Raw genomic sequence first — 27,660 nt, forward strand, 5'->3', positions numbered from 1 at the left:
AGTCAAGAACCAGGTAAGGCACTAGTGAATTTCACTGAGTATTCGCAGCAACATTAACAGTGCCAGGATCTACCATAGTATTACCGTTTATGTACATTTGTTTAAAATGGTCACAACAGCCAGTTTACATTGAACAAAAGTGAAAGTTAAAGTAAACTGTGCACCACTAATAGAATCAGTGCCTACTATTAAGATTTACTTGTGCATATTTGTATTCATTTGTGTCCTTTGGGGGAAAAGTGATTGTGTTTTGTGAGTTCAATTTTTCATTGCCATGATGAACCGCATAAAGACAAGACAGCAACTTAGGAACGAATCAGGAGCGATAGAAGTGCAGTGCAGGCGTGCAACCCTGACACGGTGACACCGGCTGTTACTTCAGAAGTTGCAATGAGCTTACCGAATGTAGATCTACTAGGTGACTTCTTAAAGTTGGATAGTTGTTTTTCACTGTTAAGCAAACACCAGAAAGAGAAGGATAAAGAACAAAAACAGTTACTGGTGCAAACTGCTAAACAGCAAAATGACACGTTGTCACAGTTAAGTAAGCAACAAGAGGATACGCTGTCACTAATTTCTAAACAACAGAAAGAGAGGGATGAACACTTGTAGGTAGTATGTTTCGCGTTTCTGTATAGCTCTAAGGTGAACAACACATTTATCATGCAGCCAAAACAGCCAAAACGTTACCGCGTGTCTGACCAGGGGCCCTGGCTAAACTAAGAGAAGTGCTTTTGTGTCCCAACATAGGTCGTTTCAGAGCCGCCATTAACGTTGCGTTGCTTCTAAAATTGTTTTGAAGGCCTGAGGCTTCACAAAAACTCTGCAGGCCGCGGGACAATACCATTGCATGGCTCCCTCGACAGCACCCTGTCCACGGTGAACACCGAAACTGGTAAATTTTTTATGGCAGCCATTCCCGTTCACAAAGGGCATTCGCGACACTGCCGCAACGCGTCGGCCGTGCTACCCGGACTTCCGTCACGGCCGTGCTGTGCCAAGACGTGCCTAGCACGCGGCTGCGGCTGGGCCGTTCCTCGTCTATTGGGCGAATGTCTCGTCTGCACACCGATGCAAGAAGCTCTTGGGCCCTGCTTTCTGTCCCCAGTTAGCGCTATGAGATGTTCCTCTCCCTAATAGCTGCACTCGGCTTTCAGTCTCCAAACATTCACTGCCGCCATAAAGATCCTGCATGCATCTACAACGTACACACTCCCATCAATGCCTGCAAATGCTGATAACTTCCTCTTTTCTTCCTCGCTTGAGCTTCCACTTTTATTGTTTCCTCTTGATTCCCGTACATATTGTTATTGCTCATCTCTCCCTATAGCTAACCCCTCAGTTTTCCTCAAAATTTCGAATATCTTGCACCATTTTACATTATCGAATGCTTTCTCCAGGTCGGCAAATCCTATGAGCGTGTCTTGATTTTTCTTTAGTTTTACTTCCATTATAACCGCAGTGTCAGAATTGCCTCCCTGGTGTCACGTAACACATCCTCAATTGTCTTTTCCATTCTTCTGTATATTGTTCTTGTCAGCAACATGGATGTATCAGCCGTTAAGGTAACTGTGCGATAATCCTCACATTTGTCAGCTCTTACAATCTTCGTAATTGTATGGATGATGTTTTCCAAAAGTCACATTCTACAAACCAGCGTGAATATTCGTTTTGTGCCACTTCCCCCATTGATTTAAACAATACAACCTAGTATATTGACTACGACGACGAGTGTTTATCAGAGACAAGGGTGTCGTCAGAAGTGCCCTAGGGAAACGCGACAGGACCGCTGTGGTTTCCTATACGTGGTACATCAGCGACCTGGCGGGCAGGGTGAGCAGTAGCCTGCCCTTGTTTGCTGATGACGCTGTGGTGTACTGTAAAGTGTCGAAGCTGAGTGACTGCACGAGGATACGAGACGACTCAACAAAATTTGTAGGTGCCGGATACCTCTTAATGTACAAAAATGTAAGTCAATGCGGCTGAGTAGGAAACACAAACGCATAATATTCGGATGTAGCATTAGTATCGTCCAGCTTGACACAGTCATCTCGTTTAAATACGTGGGCGTAATGTAGCCAAGCGACGTGAAACGGAACGAGCATTTGAGGACCGTGGTAGGGAAGGCGAATGGTCGACTTTGGTTTATTTGGAGAATTTTAGGAAAGAGAGGTTCATCTGTAAAGGAGATCGCATATAGGACGCTTATGAGACCTGTTCTTGAGTACTGCTCGACTCTTTGGGATCCGAACCAGGAAAGATTAAAGGAAGACATTGAAGCAATTCAGAAGGGTGCTGATAGTTTGTTACTGGTAGGTTCGAACAATACGTAAGGGTTACGGAGGCGTTTCGGGAACTCAGATGGGAAGAAGCGAGGTCGACGCCGCTCGGCCACAGCAGCAGACCACGGGCACTGGGGGTCCGCGGGCGGCTGCGTGGGCGTGCGCTGGACAATCAGGAGAATGGCTTTTCCCTCCCCCCCCCCCTCCACCCTCACGTTGCTCACCGAGGCGCGAACCCTATAGTTCACCCTCAACAGAAAATCAATAAATTCATCAAAAATGAAGTGACACAAGGATTGTTTCTGATTCGAACTGTTTATCAAAATATATTAAATTTGTCGTAGTCCCAACACACAACAGCAAATTACGAGTCACACATGTTGCCTGGATGGCTATTAAACTATGAACAAATGTTCAATTCACTACCGTGTTACCGCTTCACAACAAGTAATACAAGTTCAAACCTCAACTAATAAGCTCAAACTCCAACACTGTCTATGAAAACTACTGACCATTAAAATTGCTACACCACAAAGATGACGTGCTACAGACGCGAAATTTAACCGATAGGAGGAAGATGCTCTGATAAGCAAGTGATTAGCTTTTCAGATCATCCACACAAGGTTGGCGCCGGTGGAGACACCTACAACGTGCTGTCATGAGGAAAGTTTCCAATCGATTTCTCATACACAAACAGCAACTGACAGCCGTTGCCTGGTGAAACGTTGCTGTCATGCCTGGGGTAAGGAGTACAAATGCGTACCATCACGTTTCCGACTTTGATAAAGGTCGGATTGTAGCCTATCGCGATTGCGGTTTATCGTATCGCGACATTGCTTCTCACGTTGGTCGAGATCCAATGACTGTTAGCAGAATATGGAATCGGTGGGTTCAGGAGGGTAATAAGGAACGCCGTGCTGGATCCCAACGGCCACGTATCACTAACAGTCGAGATGACTGTAACGGCTGTAACGGATCGTGCAGCCACGTCTCGATCCCTGAGTAAACAGATGGGGACGTTTGCAAGAAAACAACCATCTGCACGAACAGTTCGACGACGTTTGCAGCAGCATTCACTATCAGCTCGGAGACCGTGGCTGCGGTTACCCTTGACGCTGCATCACAGACAGGAGCGCCTGCGATGGTGCGCTCAACGACGAACCTGGGTTCACAAATGGCAAAACGTCATTTTTACGGATTAATCCAGGTTCTGTTTACAGCATCATGAAGTTCGCATCCGTGTTTGGCGACATCGCGGTCAACCCACATTGGAAGCGTGTATTCGTCATCGCCATACTGGCGTATCACCCGGCGTGATGGTATGGGGTGCCATTGGTTACACGTCTCGGTCACCTCTTGTTCGCATTGACGGCGCTTTGAAAAGTGGACGTTACATTTCAGATGTGTTACGACCCGTGGCTCTACCCTTCATTCGATCCCTGCGAAACCCTACATTTCAGCAGGATAATGCCCGACCGCATGTTGCAGGTCCTGTACGGGCCTTTCTCGATACAAAAAATGTTCGACTGCTGCCCTGGCCAGCACATTCTCATGATCTCTCACCAACTGAAACGTCTGGTCAATGGTGGCCGAGCAACTGACTCGTCACAATATGCCAGTCACTACTCTGTGGTATCGTGTTGAAGCTGCATGGGCAGCTGTACCTGTACACGCCATCCAAGCTCTGTTTGACTCAATGCCCAGGCGTACCAATGCCGATATTACGGCCAGAAGTGGTTGTTCTGGGTACTGATTTCTCAGGATCTTTGTACCCAAATGGCGTGAAAATGTAATCACATGTCAGTTCTATTATAATATATTTGTCCAATGAATACCCGTTTATCATCTGCATTTCTTCTTGGTGTAGCAATTTTAATGTTCAGTAGTGTAAAATCAAAGTCCCGACAGCCCGAAATGATCCCAAGTTGAGCAACAGGTGGAATTTTCCAAGTCCAACAACTGCAGAAATATTCTGTCCAGAGACTGCCAGATTTTTTTCCTATTTCCTCACCCTAACAGAATTGCTCGGGAGTACAACAGCGCGGCACTGACGCTGCTCGTCCCCCAGTACGTCTCGTCACACGTCCCGTGTATCACTCTCTACACTTTCTAACGAAGGACCGCCCGAAGGTGCGTGCAGCGGGAGACTGCCCACCCCGGAGCGCTCTCCCGTCGCCTCTTGATAGCCGTGGCGACGGTTTTTCCCACTCGTGGAAACAACATTCAGCTTCGTCATTCAGAGGTATTTTTAGTTTAAATGTGCCGTCATCTTTGCCATCGGAACATTCTCCTCGGACTCATTCTCCAAAAACTTTCTGTTTAGCAGAATCCTTCTCGTATTTTGCTTCACTTTTCTCTTCTTAATTTTCTTCTGTGGCTCCTTAAACTCTGTATTGGCCTTTTTGATTTGTTTTCCTTCGAAGTTCCTTTTCTTCATTAAAAGTTCTTCTTACGAGGGCGTGCTGAAAAGTAATGCTTCCGGATTTTTTATGCGAATACTCGTAAAGGTTTTTTAATTCAAACAAACGTTGTTAACATACTGCACCTTTACTCTTCGTGTCTAAATATTTCCAGCCACCTGTCGCTAGAGGACTCCGAATTGCAGCGTGTAACGTGGCAGTGGGTGTAACGTGCCTGTGTCGGCGCGTGACAAACAGTGTGCTGTAATCGATTTTCGAGTTCAGAGCGTTAGTCCACCCTCTCCTTCGGCACCACAATGCTAGACCACACAGTAGTGCCGTGACTCCTACAGTAGTCCTGTACCTTGTGTTTCCTGCCGTCGATCATCCTCCGTACAGTCCCTACTTGGCCCCATTCGATTTTTGTTTGTTTCCAAAACTAAAGAACGCCTTCGAGAACTTGTGTTTGACAGTGAGGCCGCGGTGCAGGCAGAGGTGAGCCAAGTCAGCCGTCAGACAAGGCAAACACTCTACAGTGACGGTATCGAGAAACAGGTCTCTCTTTGGGAGCAATGTGTTCGTCGCCACGGCGACCGCGTCGTAAATTAATATGTACAAGTGAATAATGTTAATAACGTTTATTTTATTTAAAATGCTGTCAGAGTTTTCACATGAGAAATTCGGAGTCGTTACTTATCAACACGTCCTGATATTTATTTCTTTTTCTTCAGCCGTAACAGCTTTATAATGACTTGTGGTGATTATGGCTGTTATCCTTTTGTGTGATTAGTTCCTTTTTGTTTCTAATTCTGTGCCTGATGAAGAGACTCTATACTTTTTGGAGTTATGTGGAACCTTCTTGTGGATTTTCTTCTGAGGTCGGACGCTGATGGCAACTTGTTCTCGAATATTACTTGTCAGGTGAACCTTGAAAAGTTACCAGTGGTAAAGAGGAACTTTCTGATGAAGAATGTAAAGAAGATCCGAGTTTCAAGAGAACGAATCTGTTTCGTGCTGAAAGGTGCACTAACTAGAAGAAGGCGTTGCAGCTGGGCGCTGACAGGAACCATTGCTCGAACAAGGCACCAAATTTCCTCAGAATCCAAAACAGTGCCAGTCGGCACGGTCGTCACCAGTAAACACGTGTCGCTTTAGGGGAAGAATTCCACACTTGTGTCATCTCTCCACCTAGGATTACACTTACTTTGCACTGTGATAGCATGAGGGGCGACCAGAAACGTTCCTTTTGAGGACGTTAATGCAGCGTGTACGCAATCCAGCGCGACTCCGATGCGGCTATGTAAGCAACGCAGTGCGGGTAGAGGGCTAGTGTGGCCTTTGAACGGAAGCTTTTGATCGCCGGTTATACTTCTTGTTGGATTGTTGAAGGAACTTCAAATACCGTGCAGAAGGTTTTAGAAGATGCCACTAATAGCGCACCCAAGCGCTGGCGCTTGTGGTTAGAGCATGTGGGCAAGCACACAATGGTTGTACGGTTTCCCTGGCGTTATGAATGAAATTTACGTCCTTAATATGCACGGAGTAGCTATCTAAGAACAGTACACGGTTTTTTATTGGATTTCCTATTAAGCGTAATATAGCAGAAGAGATATTGTTTTAAATAATGTCTAATAATTACTCAAAATCATTTCAATCGGACAAAATGGCAGATGACAGCTTTTTATATAAACGGACTAGGGACTCAACCTGCAGTACTACGCGTGATGTACAGAATTAACCAACTGTCAATGAGGAAAGCAGATTAAAAGTGAGCAGCTGGGAGAAGTTCCTAAATGTCGGGTAGTTTCAGCGATAATAATTGAAGCAGGAGAAATGGATTAAAATTTGTGCTGCAGCTGGGACTCGAATCCGGGTTTTCTTGCTTGCTAGGCAGAAATGCTAACCATTTCTTTTTTCTCTTGCGTTTGGTCTGGGCGGACGTCACAAGACATGCGTTCAAGTTGATCGTTGATTCCTTTACCCAGTTTTTTTTTTTTTTTTATTACAGAGTGCGAGCAGCCCTCCGACCGAACAACCGCGCTACCGTGCCGGCGGCCATTACACCACAACACCACTATGGTTAACAGCGCTGCACAAACTGCCCAAGTTGAGTGCCCTCCCAAACACAAACTTCAGTTCAGATCTTCTGCTTATTTTCCCTTACATTGTCACTACTGCCAGGGCTCTCCGGCATTGGAATAGCATCCCACCGTGGAACGTAATGGTAAAGTCCTGTACCACAGATGATATTATAGATCTTATAATTATATTTTTCCCTGAGACATTTAAGTCTCGTCTTTATCTGCGATAATGATTGAAGATCATCGATGGTACAGGACTTTCCCATTACGTCCAACGCTGGGGTGCTATTCCAATACCGGAGAGCCCTGGCAGTAGTGATAATGCAAGGGAAATTAAGCAGAAGATATGAATTGAAGTTTGTGTTGGGGAGGGAACTCAACTCGGGTAGTTCGTGCAGCGACGTTAAACATAGTGCTGTGGTAGTTTAATGGTTCAAATGGCTCTGAGCACTATGGGACTTAACTTCTAAGGTCATCAGTCCCCTAGACTTAGAACTACTTAAACCTAACTAACCTAAGGACATCACACACATCCATGCCCGAGGCAGGATTCGAACCTGCGACCGTAGCGGTCGCGCGGTTCCAGACTGTAGCGCCTAGAGCTGCTCGGCCACCCTGGCCGGCGGTAGTTTAATGGTTAGCAACATTAAACATAGTGCTGTGGTGGTTTAATCGAATGTGGTGCTTTGTTGCCGGCACGGTGGCTCAGCGTGTCCGGTCAGAGGACTGCTCGCCCTCTGTAATTAAAAAAAAACTGGGTAAAGGAATCAACGATCAACTTGAGCGGATGTCTTGTGACGTCAGCCCAGACCAAACGCAAAGGACAATACCGAACAAAAGGGAAAAAAATCGTTAGCATTCATGCCTGGCAAGGAAGAAGGTTCGAGTCCAGCCTCCACCACTAATTTTAATCCATTCATTCTGCTTCAATCATTATCGCTGAAACTATTGGGTAAAAAATCATTTTGCGTTACTTATAGCTTTATCTCGCAGCTTCATGATGACACGCTCATCATTTCGTTAGTGATCATACTTATTGTCATATTTCCATTTAAATAAGACACTGCCCGAAATTCGAAAAAGTTCGCAATAAAAAATAGGGGTCACAATGATTTTTCTTTTGGTGCATTTCACATAATATGTTGCTGCATATGAAATTTAGCTAACATATTGAATTTTTCTTTAGACTTTGGTTGAAGTCTCACTGTGTCACCAATCTGGAGAAAATTTATCTGATGTAGCTCACTGATTCGCGATCGCACCTGCCAGAGGTAAAGCTAGAATTAAATATCCTCAACACTCCTCATATTACATAAACGGTTCGAATGTCGAATTGAGACTTTGGCAAATAGTAAGACGAAAACAGGAGAGTATTTTGTCACCTAGTTATTATGCAAAACTTCATTATTTATCATGTTATTCAGCTAACTGCGAATTTTTTGTTGAAAGAATGTCATTTGCAATGGTCACCATGAGCTAGTGATACGAAAACACTGTGGATTTTGGAACATCATAAGTGAACACGTTACACGTTTATTTTTGCACCCAGGATGTGCATTTTCATAAGCTATTGACCTTACTTTCCCTCTGTTCCTCCCTTAATAAATCTAATTAACCACTGTTTCAGAAATGTCTCGCAAATGTGTCCACACAATGTGTTAATGAGGTGACATTGGGCAAATTCCACTGCATTTTGGCAAAAGGAGCAAATTTAAAATGGCAATGAAGGAAATGTAGGTTTTACTCAAAATTCACCACTCATGACGCTTCTATGATAGTTATGTATCGTTAACATGCCAGGTGAAAATAAATCGCGGCTATTTTTTTTTTTTTTTTTTTTTGCTGAGTTCGTTTTAGGTACTAACCAAAAGCAAAGGTAACAATAGGTGTTTTTGAGCAGTCACCGTGCAAGTGTGGGCGTAGAGGTGCTCCACTTAATATTTACAAGAAATGTGACTGAAGGCTTCAGTTTAGAACGGCCTTCCCCTCCAGCGCTCAGCAGGGCACGCACGCAACCCCCACTACTACCGCTCTCCGACTGCACGCCTGCCGGCCACGTTATTCTGCACGCACCCTCTTCGAGCGATTAGCAGGAGAGCTGACAACGACCGACAGGGCGGTGTGCCGACGGTACGTCCCTCCATACCGCATCCAATGACGTCATTGGCAAAGGATGACATGGTGGTCGATCGGGCTCTAGTGGCTCGCCTGGGGCCTTAACGCGGAACTTGGCCCACCTGTATTACGTTCTGAAACGATCGCTTTAGACCGCAAATAAGCTACTGCGTATTATTTCTGCATTTTCAGTCAGTGTAATAAAGATTCAAAGCTACTGTCATACTAACGACGTCTCCGCGACGCGTTACGAGCCCACATGTTAAGGTACTTAGCGGCAAATTTCGGCCACTTCTGCTAAACTCCACGGACTGTAACCCGATTCGATTCCGCTCGCTCGTGAAGCCCGCAGGTTGGACCGTGTGAACAGAAGAGGCGTGTCCGATGTTTTTATCTGGCAGTTGACTACACTTTGGTTACAGTATTTTAACAGACTACGCCCCACTGCAGCGTTTATTTGGCGCGATGCTGCGAGCCCATTGTACGGCAGACAATGGCGGCGTGTTGTTCAGCTGAGGGAGGGCCGACGGCGAACACGGCCCGTCCACAGGGCAGCGAGGCCAGCCGCCCTCGCTCACATGTTACGCACAAAATAAACGCTTTAAAAAAAGGAGAGAGAGAGGCAGACCTTACCCAACAGTTCGTGCAAAGTAAAGGTTTTGATACAATAACATTACACGCGTCCGGCCCACAAAGCAGAAGGCAAGAAAACAACCCAGTTTAGTTCAAAATTGGCTCTGAGCACTATGGGACTTAACTTCTGAGGTCATCAGTCCCCTAGAACTTAGAACTACTTAAACCTAACTAACCTAAGGACATCACACACATCCATGCCCGAGGCATGATTCGAACCTCCGACCGTAGCGGTGGCGCACTTCCAGACTGTAGCGCATAGAACCGCTCGGCCACCTAGGGCGGCCTAGTTTAGTTCTCACACCACACGAGGGACGAGTGGAATTTGCTGCCTGATCTTGAGTATGCGGGCACAGCTACGTAATGCGGAGCTGACCACTGAGTGTACATGACGAGAGCAGGACGCACCAGTTTAACGTGAGCCAGAGAGCGTTGCGCTGTCAGGGCAAAAAAGGTAACAGCAGAGTGGGGCTTAGAGAGGACCTCAGTGACTTGGAACGTGCGCCAGTCACCGGATGTCGCCTGAGTAACAGACTCAACCCTACTGAAGCGGCCCAAGTCGGCTCCTGGTGATGTGATTGTGAGGGGCCAGCCGAAGGAACAACGCTACTGCTAATCCGAGACCAGACACTCCTCAAGTAGTGAAGAGCAGAAACCTTCGAGCTACGTGCAGGTTCGTTGTAAAAAATGGTATGATATCAGTGAAACGAGTCACTCTCGAGTTCGCCAGTGCTACATCGACAGCAGTGGTGCGTATCGATATTCGCACCTTTTACTATCTTCGATCTGGTGCTTATAGTTTCCGGCAAGCCGGTGTGCAGCAGTCGGTCGGTTGGTGTGCATCAGCCAGGAAATCTCCGCGCGGCAGTGGGCCGGGCCCGCTGGCGGTCTCTACGCAGTGTGTGGGAGCTGTTGTGATTGCTACAAGGTTAGTGGCTCACCGACCGAGGACATCAAAGTTGAGTGGTGATTTAATCACCGAAACCAGTCTGTTTACATTGTGCCATTGGTTTTCATGGTTGGCTGTTGGGGGTATTCCCGTGAGCAACAGCGAGTGTTCGAGTTGGCGAAAGTTTGTCCACCATCCGGTGGAGTTTAACTGTATTTTGGTTGTTTGAAGTCCAAGTGCACCAGCGGAATTTTCTGCCTTGTGGCCGTTAGCGTTCCGTTTACCTGCCCTGGCCGCTGACGTAAAATTCAGGCAGTGTCCTTTGCTCACCGTGTTGTCGCTGTCCAACACGTGTGTGTAGTTTTGACAGGGTATGTATACTTGGTTGTGGCCGGCTGCGCCTTTCACGTTTTAGCTTTGGAGTTCCTTTGTACTGGTCAGGTGGAAGGCAAGTCGTCTTGTCAGTGGGTCCGTTGACTGTCTCTCGGTTGGGTTGCCGGCGGATTGGATATCGTTTGGCCGACTACCTGTCCCCCCTAAGCGAACGTTAATATTTCAAGTGCAGACCAACCCCCAGAAACTTCTGAGCGCCGCTGGCTGTACTGCCTTTTCTTATTGGTGATTGATTGTGTATGTTAATGGCTCATAGCCGATGGTTTGAATTTGTGTGCTCTTAGTTGGGTTTTAATTAATGGGCCTTCAGCCGCTTTAAAATTGAAAGTTCCTTACTTGTCAAGTCTTGCATTGTTTGGGTCTTCATCCTCATTTAAATTTTTTTTTCTGGATAAGGCTTTGGGCCTTCTACCTTTTGAAAATTCATTGTAGTTGTGTTTTTTCAATCATGGGTTTCAGCAGTCTTAAAATTAAAATTACTGACTTGTTAAGTCTTAGATTGCACGGCCTTCAGCCGTTTTAAAAGTAAAATTCCTTATTGTTAAGTCTTAGATTGTTTGGGACTTCAGCCTCCTTTTTAAAAATTATTTAAGGATAAAGCTTTGGGCCTTCGGCCTTTGAAAATTTATTGGAGTTGAGTTTTTAAATCATGGACCTTCAGCCGTTTTAAAATTAAAATTTCTTACTTGTCAAGTCTTAGACTGTTTGGACATTCAGCTTCTTTTGAAATATTATTTAAGGATAAAACCTTGTGCTTTCTGCCTTTTGAAAATTTGTTGTAGTTGTGTTTTAAATCATGGGCCTCAACCGTTTTAAAAATTAAAGGGGTTGTGCCCTTAAGCCATAAGATTGTTTGACATATTTAGTCGATAGCTAAACTCGGAAATTTGCGTTGTAATATTTGGGCAACTAAATAAAGTTATATGTGTAGGAGTGTAACTGACAGCCGCTCATTTTTGACCCCGTTTCACAAGTCCAACTATCTGTTCTGTCCTGAGGATTTAACCAGGCGTTTCAGCAGCGCTGCACCCATCGTTTCAGCATATCGTTTCAGCATATCGTTTCGTCACAGGGTTATTTGGTAACCGTGATAGCGTTACGGAGATGTTTAACAAACTCAAGTGGCAGACTCTGCAAGAGAGGCGCTCTGCATCGCGGTGTAGCTTGCTCGCCGGGTTTCGTGAGGGTGCGTTTCTGGATGAGGTATCGAATATATTGCTTCCCCCTACTTATACCTCCCGAGGAGATCACGAATGTAAAATTAGAGAGATTAGAGCGCGCACGGAGGCTTTCAGACAGTCGTTCTTCCCGCGAACCATACGCGACTGGAACAGGAAAGAGAGGTAATGACAGTGGCACGTTAAGTGCCCTCCGCCACACACCGTTGGGTGGCTTGCGGAGTATAAATGTAGATGTAGATGTAGATACGCAACACATTTTTGTTTAACGACAGGTTTGATTATCCTGTGAGCCAGGGCAAAAGGCTTACATTCTGTGGTACCAAGAAGGCACTTGTATTCGTGCAGCAACTTGTGGTTGTTAATTGTCTTGCTGAGAAATGGCATTTGGGGTGTTATGCAGAAACGGTATGGCTACGTTCACAGGATGTCATTCACGTACATGATACGGGTCTCATTGCCCTGGAAAAGCACCAACTGTGATTTTTCGGTTCTATCCAATAGCACCCCACACCATAAGGCCTTGATCTGGTGCCGGATGTCTTGTGTGAATGCAGTCACTGTGATGCCGCTCACCCCGTCTGCGGCGAACCAAAATGCGGCCACCAATCTCAAACACACAGAACCTAGATTCATCCGATAACACTGTGTGGCGCCGTTCCATACACCACTGCCGTCTAGCTTGTTTCTGCACATTCGTCAAAGGTAGGCGGAGAAGTGGACGACGCGCACGTAACCCATGCCGTAATAAACGGCGACTGGCTGTCACACCTAACAGCGTGCGATGTGTTACGCTGTTTCACTGCTGCGCTGGAGCCGAGGAGGACGCAGGTCTGTCCTGCCGTGCCATTCTGATGAGGTGTTGATCTTCTCGGGCGGTGGTCTGGGTGGTGCGACCTGACCCATCTCGTCGTGTTCTACGGCCTTCCGAAACTATTCTGCACGCACACGCTGCACTGCCGAAACACTCCGTCCACATGCGCAGTAATTTCGCCGTTGGGTACATCACACTCACTGATGCCAATAATGCGCCACAGAACTGACGGTACAGTTCACGCATACATCTGCGAGGCATCCTGCATGTCTGGTCAACTCACACTCATCCATCATCTTTGGTTCTGCACGTCTGCTCAACTCCATCGTCTTTGGTTTACGGCTACAACAAGAGCCGCGGGCACACTCTACCGGAATGTGGTGTTGCGCCACCATATCATTGTTCACCTAGAACCCGCGGGCCGATACGGTTCAAATGCTAATCATTTCTGCAGAATATGAACATGTCTCGTGAATATGAACGTCCTATCTCTTGTCGTCAGAGTTTTCTGTATTTTCCGAACATGAGCGAATGTTCGAAAACCCTGCTGTACATCGACGTCAGTGATATGGACCTGTCATTTAGTGGATTGCCTTTCTTGAGTATTGGTGTGTCCTGTGCAACTTTCCACACACTGGTTACGGATCTTTCGTCGAGCCAATGGCTGTATATGATTGTTAAGAATGGAACCATTGCACCAGCATACTCTGAAAGGAACTTAATTGGTATAAAGTCTGGACCGGAAGACTTGCTTTTGTTAAGTGATTTAAGTTGCTTCATTACTCCGAGGATATCTACTTGTAAGTGGATAATGATGTTAGCAGCTCTTCTTGATTCGAATTCCGGAATATTTACTTCTTCTTCCGTGGCGAAGGAATTTCGGAAGGCTGTGTTTAGTAATTCTGCTTTAGCACTACTGTAATCGATAGCATTTCCATTGCTATCGCGCAGAGAATGCATTGACTGTCTTGCCGCTAGCATACTTCACATGCTACCAGAATCTCCATTTTCAGCCAGGTTTCTAGATGAGATTTCGTTGTAGAAACTATTATAAGTATCGCACACTGAAGTCAGCTCTAAATTTGGAGCTCGTGTAAAAGATCGCCAATCTTCGGGATTTTGATTCCGTTTCTGCAATAGTGTTCTGACCCGTTTTTTTGTACGAAGATTGATCAGCTACGTCGTTTGTTAATTTATTTGGTATAAGTCTCACAATTTCTGTCGATACTATTTCTTTGAAATCAAGCCGCATATGGTCTACTCTAACACTGTTAACTTGGAAGGAGTGCAGTCTCTCTCAGGAAAGCGTTAAGAGAATTTTTGTCTTCTTTCTTGAATAGGTACATTTTTAATTTTTTTTTGGAGGATTTGGGAGTTACGGTACACAGTCTCGCTACGACAACTCTATGTTCACTAATCCCTGTATCCGTTTTGATCCTCGTTATTAGTTCAGGATTATTTGTTGCTAAGAGATCAAGTGTGTTTTCCCAGCCGTTTACTTTTCGAGTGGGCCGTGAACTAACTACTCGAAATAATTTTCATAGAAAGCGTTTAGCTCAGTTTCGGATGATGTTTTATGCTATCTCTGGATGTAAACATGTATTTTCGCCAGCATATCGAGGGTAAATTCATGTCGCCACTAACTATAACTGTACGAGTCGGGTACGTGTTTCAAATTAGACTCGAGTTTTCTTTATACTTTTCAGGAATTGTATCATCTGAGTTGGGATGTGGGTAAAAAGACCCCATTATTATTTTATCCCGGTTACCAAGGATGACCTCTACTCATACTAACCCACAGGAACTATGTACTTCAAATTTGCTAAAATATAAACTACTTCCAACAGCAACAAAGAAGCCACACCTTCGGTTGTGTTTAGCCCATCCTTTCTGAAACCGTTCTGTCTTTCACAATAATTTCGACTGAACTTGTCTCCGGCTGTAGTCGTCTTTCATTGCATCAGTGCTTTCTATTAGCGCTTGCAGCTGCGGTACTTTCCCAACACAGCTACTGCAGTTTACAAATGTTATACCGATGGTTCCTTGACATTGAAGACCTTTTTGTGTTCCCCCGAGACCGTTAAGCTAAAAACAGCCCAGTCCACGCTGCACAGCCGCTGTTACCCGTGTAGCCGCCTCCCGTGTGTAGCGGACTCCTGATCTGTTTCGCGGAATCAGTAACTCCGCCTCCCTATGCCGCAAATCGGGGAATCTGAAGCCTACACTGTCGCGGAACCGTCTGAACGTCTGAGTCAGACTCTCCACTCGGCTCTGTACCAGAGGGCCAATGGGTCCTATTGACTATGTTGCAAATAGTGAGCTCTGCTTTGGTACGTCAAGCAAGGCTGGCAGCCTTATCACTTCAGATAAACCAGAGAGGATCTCTTCTGGTCCAAAGCGACACACATCACTGGTGTCGGCGTGAGCCACCACCTGCAGCTGGCTGCACCTCGTGGTGTTCATGGCATCCCGTTCTAAGTCTGGAATGACTCCACGCAGTATGCACACGGAGTGCGCATTGACTTTATTCTGCTCCTTGCAGCCATGTCCCTAAGGGCCTCATAAGACGCCACACGTTGGAGCTCCCAACTACCAGTAATCTCACCCATTGTGATTGGCCGGATCTTGCAGGCTGAGAGGGTGTCTCTGAAACAGCAGTCCACTTAGCCCAAGGCTGTGCATAAAGAGTTGAGAAGAATGTGGTACAGTGTTAGAGCAGCTCATTTCTGCAGACATCTCTGCAGTTAGTGTCAAGCGGCACTTGTGGTGGTGTAAAGGTCGATGTCACTGGTCAGTGAATGATCGCAAACAAGTGGTTTGGAGTGATGAATTACACTGTACTTGTAGCAGTTTGATGGAAGGGTTGCCATTCCCCCACAGACATTCAGGAACCTCACTGGAAGTGCCCCCAGCCGTCACAAAACCCGAGAATGGACACATCTCATGTTAATGTTCACTAGCAGTTGCCTGGATACTTTTGATCGGACAGTGTAGATACCAAACTCAGTCGCGCCTCCACAGGACTACCATCTGTTAAATTTGGGGTCCCTCTGTTGTAGAATCTTAGAACATGTTCTGAACTGAAATATAGTGAGATGTCTCGAATAGAATGAGCTCGTGGATTACGAAAACACTGGCCACCCGAACGCTAACTCGCACCTGTCTCACGTGGCAGTCAGCAGGTAGGTGCAGCACTTCTCGGCTTCTGAAAATCATTTGATTCTGCGCCAAATTCACGTTTATTAACGAAAGTGGCAACACACTATTTATAAAATAAGACTTGTGACTGGATTGAAGATTTCTCGGTAGTGACAGCGCAACATCCTGTCTCGGATGGAGTCGACGCCTTAAAGTAACTTCACGCGTTCCTTAGGTAGTGTCTCAGGGTCCTTGCAGTTGATGTACGCTGAGATGACAGAAAATGTTATCTGTACTTTCAGACTTGTCGCAGATGAGACATCTGAAATATAGAGGCGCCTGAAAAAAGCTATAGGAGAAGGAAGAGAAGAGTGGCAATTGCATATTTTTTGCCCTGAGAGTTGTGGCGGCTGCCTGTAAGTCACCAAACTGTTTCTAGCGGACACCTTTATATCACTGTCGTTACTTCACTCACACGTGGAGTAGTAGTTTTTGCCACAGCAATCTTTAAACGACGTCTTTTGCCTACAAGTCTTCTACCGTACGACAAAGGTGACGAAGGTGATGAAGGGTTCAGATAAAGAAGAGACTTAAATGTCTCAGGGGAAAATATAATTTTAAGACCAATAGTTTCAATAAAATCGTTTGAGAAAGACTGCACAGCGTGTGTGGATCGGCCGGAAGATGGCGACCACCGGCGCTCTGCCCTTCTGCACACGGGCCGGCGCGCCCCTCGCGGACCCCAGCTCCTCGGCTGACCGCGCGATGCCGAGTGCGCCCCCAACAAGTGTAACGCGGAGAACCCGCAATTCAATGCCTGTTTCGCTCTCCCCGTGTCCCTGGCAGAACGTACAGCTACATTTACATCAACATGTTTCGAAACGTCGCCGATAAAACTTGAGGACTGGATCACGTACAGAACGTCATTTTCTGGATCCCTTTAGCGACCAGCGTATCACACATTATTCGTGATGTGCAGACTCTGTAGGCATTTGTCATTGACGTGTCGAGTTCTGGATTCGACATTTTAAATCAATTGTCTTATGACATCTGTGACCACCAGAGTCACAACAGTCGTAAATACGATATTATTTTAATAAATGAAAAGCACCAGTTTGCTTTTGTTCTACAATATTATTTTTATTGCTAACCGGTTTTCGGCTTACAAGGCCATCTTCAGGCATTTACTGAGTATTATCACCAAAGAAGTTCTGATTGTGACAAATTTTACATTGGTCAGTCAGGCAGAGACATATCAACTAGGCTGGCTGAACATGAACGCAGCTGGAGGTTGCAGAATTCAGACCCTGCATTTGCTGAGCATGTACTGAGTGAGGGTCACAACTACCAGCCAGCGTCCCATGTACTTCACTTAGCAAACAAAGGCCATAAACTCAACCTGCTGGAAGCCCTGGAAATTAACAAACATCTTGCTCACAGTCCAGATCTCATCCTAAATGACCAGACGCAACTCAACACTTCCCCTCTCCTAAACTTCATATAATCATCTTTGTTGTTCATTACTTCCCACACTCTCTCTTCCTACATATTCCCATTTTCCTGTAGTCATTAAGTTGTTTTATTTGTTGCCGTTGTCTTTGTATTCCACATATGCTGTAGTTTCAATAGTTAAGGGTTTGCTTTTAACTTGTACTTGTATTACTGTCCATGTTTAACTCCCCTTGTAGTTGTCTCATCAAATACTGTTCATATTTTACTTTGCTCATTTATTTAATGTAAACTGGTATACAGCCACTGCTTTGATTATAATGTTAATGTTAAAATGCAGTACCACCGCACTCTCAAACTGTAGGTTCCCTCAAACACCTCAATTTTCCTGCATTTATTAATTTCTGTTTATCGTATTGATATGGCTTAAGTTCCTCGTGTATTCTGTATTTACATTGACAACTGTCTCTTTTTTTTTTATTTTTTTTTTTTAATTGGGTGTGTATCACTCTCCATGTTTCATACCTCTTGATGTAGCCTTGCCTAGTACTAATTTTATCTTATTTCAATAGTTCTGTTTATCAATAGAAACTGTTATGTAGACATGCTATTCTTATTTTGTGCTAAAGGTTTCCGTGTCAACTCCATTGTTATTTATGTACTGTTCAGTTTTTACTATTTCATTGCAAAGATGTTACTCACTGTATGTTTCTACTTCACTCTAGATGTGTTACTTCTCTTCCAATGTTGTCTGCTAACATTTAACTTCTTTGGTGATAATACTCAGTAAATGCCTGAAGATGGCCTTGTAAGCCGAAAACCGGTTAACAATAAAAATAATATTGTAGAACAAAAGCAAACTGGTGCTTTTCATTTATTATTATAATGTTGTTCTACCAAGAACCGACGGAAGGTTCTGTTAATACGATATTATTTGTTAAAAGTTAGATGTTTGCTTGAAAGAGATATTAGTCCCAAAACAGAAGTTGTTACGTCGTCGTGCGTTAAAATACAGCAAAGTGGAACAGTATGCACCATTGACAAGGGTAACGTGTGTACGTGCTACACCACATTCGGTGTAAATGCACCGCTGTAGTCCAGTTGTAACCGAACAGGCCTCCAGTCGGGTGAATTCCTCAATCTGGCTAAATGAGTGCTAATCTGGGCGCTGTTCACAAAGGCGAGTGCTTTCCACAGGATGACCAGTGTTCCCGAACACCCTCTGTGAAAGTAGCTTCTGAAAACGTTATCCGATTGAAGGGTCTCAATTTTTTTCTCCCTTCACGACTCCGTCACTTTCATCTGTGTCACCTTTTGTAACTAACGTCGGGTTTCTGTACAAATTGTAGATAAATTGTCGAAGTGTATTCTAGTCAGCATTGTCAAAATATTTCTCTAAAGATACAATAGCAATAAAGGTAGGTTTACGTTTCCTTGTCCTATCTTCTAACATAAATCGTAGGGTCAGTACCATTCGCGTGTTCCCAGAACTTCCTCAGAAATCAAAGTGATCTTCTCCGAGGTCCGTTTCCATGAGTTTTTCCGTTCTTCTGTAAGCAATTCGTGTCATTGTTTTAGAACCGTAACATTCACATCTGCCTTCTCTGGTATTGGAATTGTTACATTGTTTTTGAAATCTAAGGTATTCCGTGCGTCTCATACGCTGATGAGACAAAAAATTATGACGACCTACTTAAAAACGTGTCGGTCCACCTCTGGAACGCAATCCAGCAGGGATTCTGCGTGCCACGGATTCGACATGTACGTGGTAGGTTTCCAGAGGTCTGTGGGACCCGATACCTACGCACTTCCCGTAATTTACCGGCGGTCGGTTTGTGGGCGCGAAAGTGACGCCCGGCAGCGTCCCAGTTGGCTTTCGTCGGATTCAGACGAGCCGAATTTGATTGCCAAGACATCATCGTATGGTGCCCCTCAAACCACTGCAGCACATTGTTCTTGCTACAAGGACAGTTATTCTGCCGGAATACAAGGACAGTTATTCCGCCGTTTTGTAACACATCAAGCATAAGGCGTCAGGTGGCCCCTAACAATGTACACCTAGTCCGGAGCTATCGTAGTGGCTTCGATCACTACCGCAGGTCCCACGGAGGAGGAAGTGAAGGCCCTCGTAACACAGCACTGGTCCCACCGGCCTGCGTCCGTGGCGCGCTGCACGTGTCGCCTGGACGACGGACGACCATCGAGCTGGTTTAACAGTGAACGGGATTCTTCAGACCGGGTGACACGATTCCATTGATCCACGCTCCAATGTCGAAGATCCTGCGCCTCTGTAATCACGACTGGCCGTACTGTCGGGTCAGCACGGGAACGCGTTGGGGTGCTCTGCTGCGGAACATCGTGTCCAGCAGTGTTCGCTGGACAGCGTGACCCGAAACACTCGCGCCTGCGCCTGCGCCCGCGCCAGCACTTCACTCTGCCGCAGGTCGCCGCCTACCCTGCTGCAGAGAGCGGGCAAGCCTCCGGTCCCTGTGTTCTGTGACGAGGTACGGACGTCCGGCTCCTCGCCGCCCACTCACAGTTTCAGTATTCGGGCAGTTCCCGCGGATGCTGACGACAGTGGCACGCGGACGGCCGACCAGCTGCGCCCCCAGGCACTGGGCCACAACAGTCAGTGTCGCTCAAGTCGGTGGATTTCAGCATCTGAGCCACTTATTGCCGCTAGAATGAATCGACATTTGCCTCTGCACCGTTCGTATACTTCTTTGGCACGTAATGTGCCCTCATCGACACCAGGCAGCAAACAACCTCGCTGTGAGCAGTGATTATAATCTTCTGGCTCATCGGTGTACACCGGGTGGACCACTTTCGTCACGGCTGGCACTACCTGTTGTCGTTTCAGACAGACTCCGTACACAGGACGACGAGAGGAATGAGCTCTGAGCAGCAGTGCCGCGGGTTTCAGCGTCGCCTCGACCGGGAGACTTCCGTACACTCGCCCGCTGTGACGAGGTGAGGTGAGCTCAGCGCTGCAGTCTGCACCTACACCCCCGACCCCCTCCCTCCATCTACGTCACTCTTGTGTATCGCGTATGAAGCGTAAAATCTACAGTCACAAAAGTAGACGCTATAGGCAAATGAACTGTTTTCGCTGCCGATATTGGTAAAATGAACTCATAAGAACTACAGGCATCCTTGGTAAGAGACGTCATTAATGCGATATTGGAAGTTTAATTACAGTACTGCGAATTTTCTGTGAAAAAACGGCCGCAACAATTTAATTGCACGTTATTCGTGTCGCTCCTTTAACACGTAACTTTTAAATAGCTAAAAAACTGCTCCTATGTCAACCTTCCAACTAGACATTGCGGAAATTTAATAAAAAAGAGGACTAATTCACTGCCTGTGCAGTAACATATTTTCTATATATTATCGTGGAAGAACACAGTAATGCGTTTCCAATTATATTTGCGTCTGGCGCCTTTTTATTGCATTTGCAGTTAAATTCGGAACTAAATTTCTAATAAACATTCATTATCAAAGCAACGGCGTTAAAATATTGCAGGTAGCATTTGCGTGTAGTACTATATTAACTTGCATTATATGATTTTACATTTCATTTTTTTCGAAATCCATGGACTGTGCGGCTGGTCCCGGCGGAGGTTCGAATCCTCCCTCGGGCATGGGTGTGTGTGTTTCTCCTTTGGATAATTTAGGTTAAATAGTGTGTAAGCTTAGGGACTGATGACAGCAGTTAAAATCCACAAGATTTCACACACATTTTTTTCGAAATCTTATCGAAATGCTACACTTATATACAGTGACGTATATTTTTGCGCATTAATTTGATGTCACTGTGTTGTGTATTATTCAACTGCTTTGATGGCGATAATGATCAATTTAGCATTCTACTGCTACCTTTGCAGCGGAAGAAAACTGTCTAAAATCGAAATGTATAGATTTTCATTGTACGGTCTTGCTACATCTACATCTGCCTTCATCAAACCACCTTAGAGAGTGAGGCGGAGAGAATTCCACGCAGCACAGTGGCCTGTTCCTCAGCCTATTCCATTTGCTAATGCAGTGCCGGAAGAACAACTGTCACACATACTGCCTAAAAGGTCGAACCTCTGATCTGTGTGTGTGTGTGTGTGTGTGTGTTTGTGTGTGCGGCGTAAAGTGAGGTGCCCTCTTGGAATGTATGCTCCCTGAATTTCACCGCCAATGCATGGAGTTTCTTTAGCATTTCAGTAACACTCTCACGCTTATGGAACGAATCCTTGATGAGACGTAGTGGTATTATGTGGATTTTCTCCCTTTCCACTATTAACCCATATGGTATGGGTGGCTGACTGATGCGCAGTATTCGTTAGGTCAAGGGTCTGCGCTATTGTACCTTTCTCGTGCGCATTACGTTTCTTAATATTTTTCTAATGACTCTTGTATCTGATATTCATGCAACTAGTTTTACACGACAGTTTCTGGTTTAGGTCTCTGTGTACACATACTCCTAAATAATAGACGCAGACTCTTTCTACTGCATCTAGGAAAACATTTGACGAAGTCTTCCATTACGGCAGATCATCAAATCCTAACTGTGAATTTTTTCGTGAAATCAGATACTGAGTGCACGATAGGAAGACCTCGGATTTTGGTTCCTGAACGAGTGTTGGCTCAGCTCCTAGACGGCTCAAAATCGTTGGTCACTGTTTTGCACACGAACCTCAGTCCAATAAAAGGAAGAGGAAAATAAGAAAAAGTTGCAAGAAATATTTTAAAAAATGTGATGATCAATGCATTACTGCAACAGTGTATGGACTTTGCGAATAAATAATAGTTCCAAGCTTATCATCCCCGTGTAACGAGCAGCAAAATTTAGTATCTATATAATATTATGTAACTTAATCTGTCACAATTAGTAATCAATTCATATGTTTTGCACATGTTTATGACTGTCTCTGACACTTATAAAGATGCAAGTGAGGAATAACCTGAGGCTTCAGTACACCGGATTAATCGGTAGTTATGATTATAAAGGTAACCTGGGTTACTCAATGTGGACACAAGGGCTAACCAGACTGAATCACAGCAACGCATTACCGACGTGCCAGTTCTTCTACACACATAAGTGTCACCCTCCTTAACCCATCCTGAAAGATAAGTCGTAGTGTCACTGTCGCCTCGCCTTTTTCAGTGTATTCTAAACTGATCTTCTCCAACTTGGCCTCCGCTAGTTTTTCCAGACTTTTGTAAATAATTCGTGTCTATAATTTACAACCACGACTTATGAAAATAATAGAACGGTAGCGCTCACATATGTCAGCACCTGCCTTTTTTGAAACTGGACTTGATATATCTTCTTAAGTCTGAGGATATTTCGTGTCTTGTTTCGACTTAAGTCTTTCAGCTGTCTTTGCAGTTCTCCTCGCAGTATTATACTTCCCAACTCATCTTCATCAACTTCTTCTTCCTTTTCTATAATACTGCCTTCAAGTTTATTTCCGCTGTACGTCCCTTGTATGTAGTCCTTCCACTTTTCAGCTACTGATTCTTTGCTCAGCACTGGCTTAATGTATGGGCTACTAATATTCGTAGAGCTGCTTCTCCAAAGATCTCTTTAATTTTGCTATGAGCGTCATCTGCCTTCCCCCTCGTCATGCGTTCTGCGGCCTTAGGGAAACCTACTTAGCCGTTTTGCACTCATTGCCTATCTCATTTTTAGTCGTCTGTATTCCTTTTTGCCTGCTCCATTGCCTTAATTTTTATATTCTCTTCTGTCGACAATTACACTGCCTGAAAAAAAAGAAGAGCACCCGGCAAATGAGGAGAGAGGGTATGTGATTTTATTATAGCGTTTACAAAATGAGTCAAATTTGACCAATAACTTGGCAGTACGACCCCTGTCATGAGTATGAGATTCCATCGATTCTGCCCTGGATGTATGCACCGACTCGGGTGGGGAGGGTGTCTCAACGCCACTGTATGCTCAGTTAATTCACAATTATTGTAACTGGGCCTCCATATCCTCAATACTGTAATTGGGACGGATTTGGTTTCCGAGCGAGTGGAACACCGACTCTGTCGGAGATAGGTCTGGAGACGTGGCTGGCCACAGGAGTAGCTCAGCGTCACGCAGGTAGGTGCCACATGTGGACAGCCAATGTCCCGTTGTGGTGTAACGACATAAGTTTTGTACAAATGATTTTCGTTTGACGTATGACCATGTGCAGACTTCGTCACCAACGTCAGTTACAAAACACTTCAAAATTATTTAAACTCTTTTTAAAGTTGTCTCCGAATGGTTCTTGAACGAAACTGCAATTAAAACATCATCCTTTGAGTCGTATACGCAGAATTACGTCACTCAGTCCGACTGGTTTGCGCAAACTTTTTTCAATTTAGATGTCGTTTGTTTCTTCTCAGAAATTATATTAATGCAATTTATCTGCTTTAATAAATATTAAAGCCACATGGAATAAACTTGTAAGACTCAAACTCGCGGCGAATGTTGTCAAAAATTAATAATCTTGTCAAATAAATCAGTAATCCTTCTTCCTTAATATAATTCTTCATAAATAAATTCTCGGAACACGTATTTAAACTTTTGTAGTATACACTAGTTTATTATCTTCATATATACTACATATAGACGTGAACCTGAGCCTTGACAAGATAGGACTGAACATTTACAACATGATTAAACTTTCTGTGACGTGATTGTTGTAGAAACATTACAAATTCTTATTTTTCCAGTTTTTAGAAGCACGACGCAACAACTCGGTTTCAGGATCTTCTGTTGCTCTTTGGCTGTCGACCCGCGACGTATAGTGGCCAGCAATTTTCTCTCTGGTCCCGGCAGTGAAGATGCTGTCTCCGTTCGTTGCGCCGCCATTTCCGTACATGAAACATAAAAATAAATACAAAACGTTAGATAATTCACAACCATTACATCGGCCCACTGTCACATTCGAATGCACGATTCGAGGGGTCGCCGAAATGGTTATCCCTTATAATCACTGTCAGGTGCTGATAACGCAGTCTCAGACGAGAACCTGGCATCTCCGCGTCCTACATGACAGAGATGATGTTTGGTTTGTGGGGCGGTCACCAGCGCCCGGTCCTACACAGTGATCGCTCAACTTGTGGCGCTGTTCGTGCCCATTATATACTGTATCAGGCCTGGTAACGACACTAAACGCAAACAGCACCCATCTACTGTGGGTTCCGTCCTACCTGCAGCAGATGTGTACATGTCCGAAGTTACATCGATATCCGACCGTGTCTTATGGATGATTCACCTTTTATATCAGACAGTGTAAATTAGATATCCTCTATTATCCAAGGACTTCAAAAACGGGTCTGGTGGTTTCGGTCAGTTGATTCTTTGCTGCCTTCAGTATTTCAACTCTCAAGGCTGCCCATTCGTCTTCTATTGTGTTCCTCAGACCCTTTTAGTCAACTGCTGTCTAATGGTTCTCTTAAACAACCTCTGGTTCTATCAAATGATGCAGGTTCCATATTGTAAAGTTTCTGTCTGCAGTTTCCTCAGCTTTAGCAAGCAGTTCTCAACAATAAATTATAACTAGAGATCTCGTCCTGCAAGATTTACAGATTAAAGTCTGAGTTCGAAATCTCTATCATACCATTATATAACCTATCTAAAAACTCTTCCACAGTCTCCAGGTCTCTTCTGTGTACAACCTATTATTTAGAATACCGTGCACATAATATAATCATACCTAGTAGACGAATATACAGTGTTGTCAGAAACAGTATGAAAAGCTTGTAAAGGTGTTTCGGGGAGATTGTGCTGAGAAGTAATTCTTAAGGAAAAACATTCTATACGTTGCGCTGGTTCCCGGTTGTTTAGCATTGAAATTAGCCAAGCAGGTCATTGCGAGCGTAAATTGAAGCACTTGCACGCGCTAAACTGCTGTAGAGCTGTGGACACGTTAGTTTACCGCTTATTTAAATGCTCATCACCAGTTAAAATGTATCATTTTCGCAAATGATAAATTTAAGTTAAGTGAGCTGAACCTACGGTTATTCGGTTTGAGGAAACCAAACGAATACACTCTTCACAACACTGTCTGAGGCAGGCTGCTTCAATTTGCGCGCGCTACTATGTGATTGGCTGACTTCTTTTGCTGAATGGCTCGGAAACGGCGTTGCGTGTGACGTCTTTTAATTGACAATCATATCTCAGCCAACCTCCGCTGCAACACCGTGCAAGCTTCACAGATTGTTTCGGATCACCCTGTACGCACTGATGAACCAAAACTTCGTGGCCACTGCCCAGTGCGAGGTTGAATGTCTGCTGGTGATGTTGCGAGCACGCGACACACTAAGGAAAGAAGGTGAGCGGAAGAGACACGAATGGGCTGTCATTCTAGCGAAGATACGGTCCGAAAATACGGAAATCCACTGATATAAGATGTTTCGACAAAGTGTACATCGTTTTGGAGCTGTTGCTGGAAACGAAGGCCTCTAAAACGACGAACCTGGTCTCCTGTTGCCGTGCTACTGTCGTGAGCAATTATGGAAAGTGGTTGAAGGATGGTGGAATAACGAGCAGGCCGCACGGCACTGGACGCCCACGTCTCGTCACAAGACATCCAGGACAGGCAGCGTCACCCCGTCTTGGGCCACTGCTGGCCACCTGAGTGAAATACCTGTTGCAAAATTCGGCAGCCATACTGAATGAAAGAGGACGTAAGAAGTGGTGACGACTATCCGTCCGAAATTCGATAATCAGATACGTGAGTACCTAGTTATCTTATTACTCCTCCAACAGGTGGGAACATACACACAGTCGCGGAGTATAATTAAATTGTTGTTGTTGTTGTGGTCTTCAGTCCTGAGACTGGTTTGATGCAGTTCTCCATGCTACTCTATCCTGTGCAAGCTTCTTCATTTCCCAGTACGTACTGCAACCTACATCCTTCTGAATCTGCTTAGTGTATTCATCTCTTGGTCTCCCTCTACGATTTTTACCCTCCACGCTGCCCTCCAATGCTAATTTGGGATCCCTTGATGCCTCAGAACATGTCCTACCAACCGGTCCTTTCCTCTTGTCAAGTTGTGCCACAAACTCCTCTTCTCCCCAATTCTATTCAATACCTCCTCATTAGTTATGTGATCTACCCATCTAATCTTCAGCATTCTTATGTAGCACCACATTTCGAAAGCTTCTATTCTCTTCTTGTCCAAACTATTTATCGTCCACGTTTCACTTCCATACATGGCTACACTCCATACAAATACTTTCAGAACCGACTTCCTGACACTTAAATCTATACTCGATGTTAACAAATTTCTCTTCTTCAGAATCGCTTTCCTTGCCATTGCCAGCCTACATTTTATATCCTCTCTACTTCGACCGTCATCAGTTATTTTGCTCCCCAAATAGCAAAACTCCTTTACTACTTTAAGTGTCTCATTTCCTAATCTAAGTCCCTCAGCATCACTCGACTTAATCCGACTACATTCCATTTTGCTTTTGTTGGTGTTCATCTTATATCGTCCTTTCAAGACACTGTCCATTCCGTTCAACTGCTTTTCCAAGTCCTTTGCTGTCTCTGACGGAATTACAATGTCATCGGCGAACCTCAAAGTTTTTATTTCTTCTCCATGGATTTTAATACCTACTCCGAATTTTTCTTTTGTTTCCTTTAACTGCTTAAATCGTTACGTAATAAATTCTGAAGATACTCGCATCTGTGCACTTGATTCTTATTTTGCAGGCTGTCCACCATATCGTAGTTCGCGGCCTACGTCCAAGTTACGATATCACAGCACCGTATGCAGCTCCACCCTCCACACTTCCCGGTGAACCGCGAGAAGCCGCCTGTGTGTACAGAATTCCCCGACCAGCGCGTCTCTGAGCTCCGCAGCGTCGGCACACGGCCGCCCGCGCCGTCGCCAGCACTGCCTCGCCCCCTCTCTCTCCCCCTCCCTCCTTTTCAGAGTGTGTACACGCACATAAGACCATTTCCGCAGATCGGGTAACAACTGACGTACGCGCCCAGCCTGAGGGAACGGCGGGGTTGCGGCATACAGCTCTGACATTCCCGACGATAAACAGACTTTCCATCCGGTGTACATTCGCCTGTGGCTTATACGAGAAACTCTACAGCCTTCATCTGAATTTCCCGATTTGGCTGGAACGTGACCTGTGGTTCGTTTAACAAGTAATAACAGTTCGCGCCCCTGGGGGACAACGTCCGGATATTGGATCGAGGATCGGGGGCAAGATTCCCGCACCCTCTTTTTTTTCGTGCTTTAGAGGGAGCAGGGGTTTCCATTAACTCTGTCCGTTTATTTTTCATTAG

This window comes from Schistocerca cancellata, chromosome 5, assembly GCF_023864275.1.
Source record: "Schistocerca cancellata isolate TAMUIC-IGC-003103 chromosome 5, iqSchCanc2.1, whole genome shotgun sequence".
NCBI lineage: Eukaryota > Metazoa > Arthropoda > Insecta > Orthoptera > Acrididae > Schistocerca > Schistocerca cancellata.